This window comes from Carlito syrichta, unplaced genomic scaffold (assembly GCF_000164805.1).
Source record: "Carlito syrichta isolate Samal-C Ts95f unplaced genomic scaffold, Tarsius_syrichta-2.0.1 Scaffold309211, whole genome shotgun sequence".
Taxonomy (NCBI): Eukaryota; Metazoa; Chordata; class Mammalia; order Primates; family Tarsiidae; genus Carlito; species Carlito syrichta.
This window is the reverse complement of record NW_007253307.1, coordinates 555,638-562,365: the sequence shown is the minus strand read 5'-3', so window position 1 is coordinate 562,365 and position 6,728 is coordinate 555,638.

The window sequence follows — 6,728 nt, the reverse complement described above, 5'->3', positions numbered from 1 at the left end:
AGAAAAAAATTATGAATGAGGAAGTCTTTAACCGAGGAGGAGGAGGAGGAAGAAGAGGACGAGGAGGAAGAAGAGGAGGAAGAAGAAGAAGAAGAAGAAGAAGAAAGAAATTATGAATGAGGAAGTCTTTAACCTAGTAGACTGACATCTAATTATTACATAAAGGCTGCTGGCTTTTTACCAAGACACTGGTAAGTGAATTATTGTAGAGATGTCACGTGATGATTCTGCCATGGCACAGTCTATAACTGACCTTTTGTTTCAGAGTCACCTTTGAAAGCCATAGATTGCCAGGTGCAGTGGCTCACGCCTGTAATTCCAGCACTTTAGGAGTCAGATGCAAGAGGATTGCCTGAGTCCAGGGGTTTGAGACCAGCCTGGGCAACGTGGCAAGACCTCATCTCTATAATAAATCAAAAAATTAGCTGGATGTGGTGGTGCACACCTGTGGTTCCAGCTACTTGGAAGGCTGAGGTGGATGGATTGCCTGAGCCCAGCAGATCGAGGCTGCAGTGGCCGTGAACATGCCACTGCACTCCAGCCTGGGCAACAGAGTGAGACTCCTACTCAAAAAAGAAAGAAAGCCATAGATTCTTCCCTAAGGGGGAAAAAAAACCCTGATACTTAAGTACTCAATGTTTGACGTACTTAAATATCAGTTTTCTCACATTCTAATCCTGTCCTTCCATCCAAAACAAATTTTTTTTTAACTCAAGTCAATCCTGGAAGAAAGTTACGCAGGAATTTTTTTTCTCTCCTATGTGATGTCATCTTTGGAAGGCACCTGTGGTCTGCAGAGACTGCCAGGTGAGTAGGGCCACATCTCCTGGACTTTTACACCCACCCTGGCACGGAGCACAGTGTCACCCGCAGCACGGGCCAGCTGGGCAATGGAATGACAAATGACCGCCAGCTTCGTCAGAGGAGTTACAGGTGAAAAGGAGAAGCATACCTTCCACACAACCGTCCTCTGCAGTTCCCCGTATTCTTATCTCCAGGCTTTTGAAGAAAAGCGTGGTATTCAGTACTACGTGGCCCTGCCCACCTTACTTAGAAAGACACGTCTCACCAAACTGAATGGGGGCTCAAAAACTCACGCGAACAGATGTTTGCACACCCAGCTCTGTAGCAACACTCCTCATTAGAGGCCGGTGGACACAGCCCAAGTGTCCACCAACGGATGGGTGGATAAAACGAATGTCGTATTAGTCAGCCTTTAAAAGGAAGGACGCGCTGTAGCATGGGCGCACCACGGGCCTTGTGCTAAGTGAAATAAGCCTAGAAGGACAAATATTGTATGATTCCACTTAAGATGAGGTGCTATTTAACAACAGCCAGACGCACAGAGAAAGCAGGATGCACAGAGGATACCAGGGGCTGGAGAAATAGGTAGTTCTTCTTTAAGGGGTGCAGAGTTTCTGTTTGTGATGATGAAAAAGCTCTGGAGACGGATGGTGGTAATGCCCTGTACGCCAATTTGAATGTACTTAAGGCCACTGGATTGCACGCTTAAAATGGTTAAAATGGTAAATTTTATGATATATATATATATGTATGTCATGTATATATATCATATATATATCTTACCATGCATTTTTTTAAAGTCCCTAAAATAAACTTTTGCACTAAGAAGGTAAGATTGTGAGGAATCTCACCTCCTCTCAAAGTTACAAAGCAGACCACAGATGTTCCCTTAATTCCTACAATCTCCGTAGTCTGAAAAACCCCACACGCTTAGTTTCCTTGTTGTATTAAAAGCTCAGGAGGTTACCAGGCATGATGGCAGGTGCCTGTGGTCCCTGCCACTCAGGGGGCTGACATGGGAGCATCGCTTGATCCCAGGAGAGATCCTGTCTCTAAATTAAAAAAAAAAATTCTGGAAGTTCATACCGTAGTCAATAGTGCCTAACTCAGAGGACCCACATATTTATTTTCCATTGTAAAATGTAATGTTACTTCCCAGCATGAAATGTACAGAACCAAACCCATCTCCCCACATGAATGTATATTTAAACCACCCAAGTCTAACAGTTGTCTATTTTCTTATAGACAACATGAAGTGTTTCATCTAGATCCACAGATCACGTACAGCGATCTCAGAAGATCATCTCAGGAATGTACTGAGTTTCAGGAAGATAAAGATTTGTGTACAAATCGCATCACACTTTGCAGGAGTAGACATTCAGATATGATGTGAGGAGAATATTCGGTGCCTGAGGGACTCCAGCAAGGGTTTTTCTGGTTCAACTCAACTTGAGTAAAGATTAGAAAACTGATTTCAAACACCACTGGCCCTAAATCAAACAAACCTCAACTCTGGTGGAACAAAAGCCACTCAGCAAAGAAACAAAGCTATAAACGACAGCCTTGTCAATAAAGACCGAAGCTACTAGTCAAAGGTCAAGCTCCACATATACTCAGTGGAGGCTTCTCAGTCACGCCGAGGGACTGCCCCAGAACATGGGTGACATACCCCCCCAGGGGCCGCCCACCACAGCCCCTCTGCAGTTTCCAGGTCCATCTTTTCCCCAAGAAATGCAAATCCACTCAACTCAGAGACTGATAATAAACACAGACCTTCAGAGCTGGAAGTGACCTGGCTGTCCTCCAGGACCTGAGGCAACCATCCCTCTATGCAGAGAGGGACAAGGTCCAGAGCAGGAAGAGAGAAAACACCTGGTCTACTTTCTTACCAAAGAAGTAAAAAACCCAACTCAGGCCCTTTCTGAACCTCACAGGCCTCCGTGAAGCAGAGAGGTCATTCCCCCTGTATAATTTAAAGAAGAATGAATAGATGGGATGGTACCAAGGTTCTCTGTTATTAGCAATGGCTACCAGGCTCCATAGCTAAGAAAATCACACAGAGAGAACTGATCCTGTCAAGAAGCCACAAGGTTCAGAAACTCCTGAGTTTTGGACAGAAGAGTCATTTGCATTTACAACAGGAGTGTGGATGGCAAGGGAGAGGAGAGACCGACTCAACTGATGGGTAAAGGGAGCTCAGTCGTGTTTGGTGTGTCCACAGACTCCCACTGTGCAGGAAGCGATGGCATCCAGTGCCGGGTCCCCTCCCGGCTATGACTGACAGCGTGTCCCCTGCAAGGATAGGAAGCCAGTGAGCTCTCTGCTCCTCTGAGCTGCTGGGGCTCCAGAAAATGGCATGGATTTGGAGGTTTAGAACCTCACCCTGACTCTGGGGAAACCCTGTCTTTCCAGTGCCTGGTACAAACGGGCACCAATGTTTGCTGAGTACATACTCACGTGCAGAGTGATTCCTATCTCCTACACAGCCCAGGAGAAAGGCAAAGGCTTGGTGAGTGACATTTACTGAGCAGTAGCAAAGACACAACAAGAGTATTAATGACTATCTTTTATTGAGCTCTGTGCTAAGCCCTCTACCTAAACTATCTCTTTTGAAACTCATCACACAACCTTATGAGGTAGTAGCTATTATTATCCCATTTACAGACAAGGAAACTGAAGCCTAGGGAGATTAAGTAACTTGCCCTAGGTCATACAGCCAGGAAGCAGTGAGGCCTGCATTCCAACCTGGGTCAAAGAACTCCAAGGGCCAGCAACCTCTATGTGACTGCTGCCTCTGGACTCCACTCGCTGGGAGCAGTTATCAAACATGTTTCCCATTGTGGATGATTGGGGTGCCCATTTATTTAAAAGTGCAATGCATTTAGAAGTATCAAGAAAAGTATTAATATATTCCTAAAGAGTCAGATAATAAAAAGTTCCTTGTTTCCTTTGAATAAAAATGAGAAACAAGGCTATATATACTTGCACATAAATATATACATACATGAACTTTCTAGAATCTTCCTCCATAACACTAGGTCTTTGGTGACAAAGGATCCCAAAAGATCTTTGTCTGGTTATTATTATTATTTTTTTAATTTCCATTTTCCAGATGGGCCCAGGGAAGGGGATTCAGGAATACCTTGGTTAACAGAGTAAAGATGATAAACGATCTACTGTTTGTGTTAGTAACACTCTTCTGGCAACAAAATAATTGTTACTTAGTAAGTAAAACGAAAGACCTACAGGCATAAATGTAATGAATCTAATCTAATGATGCCAACAAACAGACCTGAAAACTCACAGGGTACCAAAAGATGCCACAAAGAAAAACTTCCCAGGACACTAATGTAAAAGTATGTACAGAATCAAGTTCTAAAATTAAGTTCTTAAGAAACCTTAAAGGCACCTCTCTTTAGAGACATAGGACATAAATACATTTTAAAAAAAACTTGTTCTGTCACCTAAAAAGTTCCTCTGCATTCACAAGTACATAGCCTTCTTTTACAATGAGTAAAACCAAGAGCAAAGGTAACCAGTAAATGAAAATCTCTCTAGAGTGAGTTATAAGGGTCACCTGCATTCCACAAATGTTGCGTATGAAAAACTAAAATGAAATCTAAACTAGTAAGGAGATAAAATATTAAAAGTACACAAAATACCGGGCATCATACCATTTAAAAATATGTATCAGTTTAATAAAGAAAGTAAGAAAGGACGTGCATATGTTCTCTCATTTAATTCTCTCAACAATCTCAAGAGGTTGATAATATCTCCCTTTACTCCTGCCATCAAATGAGCAAATGGAGGTCCAGAAAATTGAAGAATTCATCTAAAGTTCTACAATTAGTAAGTAAAAGAACTGAAATCTGTGGGCATCTAAATCCATATTTCCCACTACTCCTTGTTTTAAGAGGTAGACAAGGAAGGAAAAGAAACATTTGGCTGGTTGCGGTGGCTCAACCTGTAATCCCAGCACTTTGGGAGGCCGCAGTGAGAGGACTGCCGGAGCCCAGGGGTTCAAGACCAGCCTGGGCAAATAGGTGAGACCTCGTCTCTACAGCAAATCACAAAAACTAGCCAGGCGTGGTGGCATGCGTCTGTAGTTCCAGCTACCTGGAAGTGTGAGGCGGAAGGATAACCTATGCCCTGTGGGCCAAGGCTGTGGTGGCCGTGAGCTTGCCACTGCCCTCCAGCCTGGGCAACAGAGTGAGACTCCAACTCAAAAAAAAAAAAAGAGAGAGAGAGAGAAGAAAAGAAAAGAAACATTTATGCTAAGATCCCAGAGACTATAAATCAGATTAAACACAGAACCAGCCCTGAACTGGTCTTATACCTGAAGGCTTCTTTTGTTAAGCCATTTGCTTTCCCAAATCATCATTTAAAATCAAAAAACGTCTTGCACTTTTATCACTAAGCAGTAATAACAAGTGCACACAGGTGCACGTTTTCCTTAAAACAAAACGCAGAAGGAAACCTTGAAAATAGCCAGAGCTGAGCTCACACAGGTGGCATTTGCGATGGCGAGAATTAAGCACAAGCGTCTTGTTCGGCCCTTCATAACCTACACAAAGAATCACTCAAAATCACCCAAGTACAGCCACTGGAAAATGACAGTTGAACAAAGTGGTTAAGGCTTCTTACTCAAAATTAGAGCCAGGGGCCCTCCACTACATAATGAAAATCATGACGAGAATTCAGAGTAGTCGTTGCAGGTAGGTGTGACTTCTCCCTCAGAAAGGAATCGGCTAATAACCATGAATCGCCTTTTGCACAGTGTATGCATTCATAATAGGGTTGAATAAGGCCTTCCGCAGGCCCAGAATTAATGAATGGCATCTTCGGCCTAACCCAAAATGACTCCTTGAATGCTGAAACCTGGAGCCTCCACTTCACATCTCGTGTGGTTTTTCTCTTCTTGTCAGCGCTGGTTTTCACGATTCCTGGAGACTTCAAAGCATCCTTTCTGCTTTTGTTCCTAAAAGCAGCGAACTTTCCTCAATCGCCTACCGCGTGCGGGGTGGTCTCCAAGCGTTTCGCTCGTAGGGTCCCGTTCAGTTTCCCAGGGTGGGGGCAGAGCTCCGAAGGCGACGCCACAGGATGGGAGCGAATCCCTCCTCACGCCAGCGGAGAGGCCAAACCGGGAGGGGAACGCGCGGCGTCCGGGGAGACCCAGGGGGGTTCGGAGCCCGCCCGGGGCGGCGCGTGCGGGTCCGGGCGGTCGGGCAGGGTTGGGGGGTTCACTGGGCGTCAGCGCGGCCCAGATCCCCTTGACCTTTGCGTGTCAGCCCCCCCACCCGTTCCGCATCCTCTCTCCCCCTCGTCCTCCTCGCCCCGGGCCTCCCTCGGAGACGTTGGGCGGACACTTCAGGACTTGCCTTCGGGGAGGCCCAGGGAGTGGGAGAAGTGGGGGTCAACGCACACGCCATTCCCTGCCTCACCCCCCCCCGTGCTGTCCCTCCGCGCGCCCCCAGTGAGGCAGTGCCGGGGGGGCCGGTGGACACGACCCTACGGCCGCCGGGAAAAGTGTCCCTTTGCCCCCTCATTCCTGCCGTCCAGCGTCCAACGCGGGGAGGTACCGGGCCCTGCGGCGCGAGCTGGGGAGGCGGCCGGTGCCACCTTCTCCACCCGCCCGGCAGGTGCGGCCGCGGCCAGGTGCACTTGGTCTTCCAGTGGCTTTCGGACACGTCGGCTTCGGTTCCCAAAGACCATCCCGCGCGACCCGGCCGCAGGGCAGCCAGCGGCACGCCCCCAGCCCGGCCAGGCTCGACCCCGGACGCGTGGCGCCAACGGGCGAAGCGCCGCGACGCCGTCCGCGCGTCCCTCCTCCAGGCCGGCGCAACCCGAGGTCCCCTCCGCAGGCGGCCAGCCCGGCCGGCCGGCCCCCACTCCGATCCCACCCGCGCGGGCTCGGGACCCGGGGG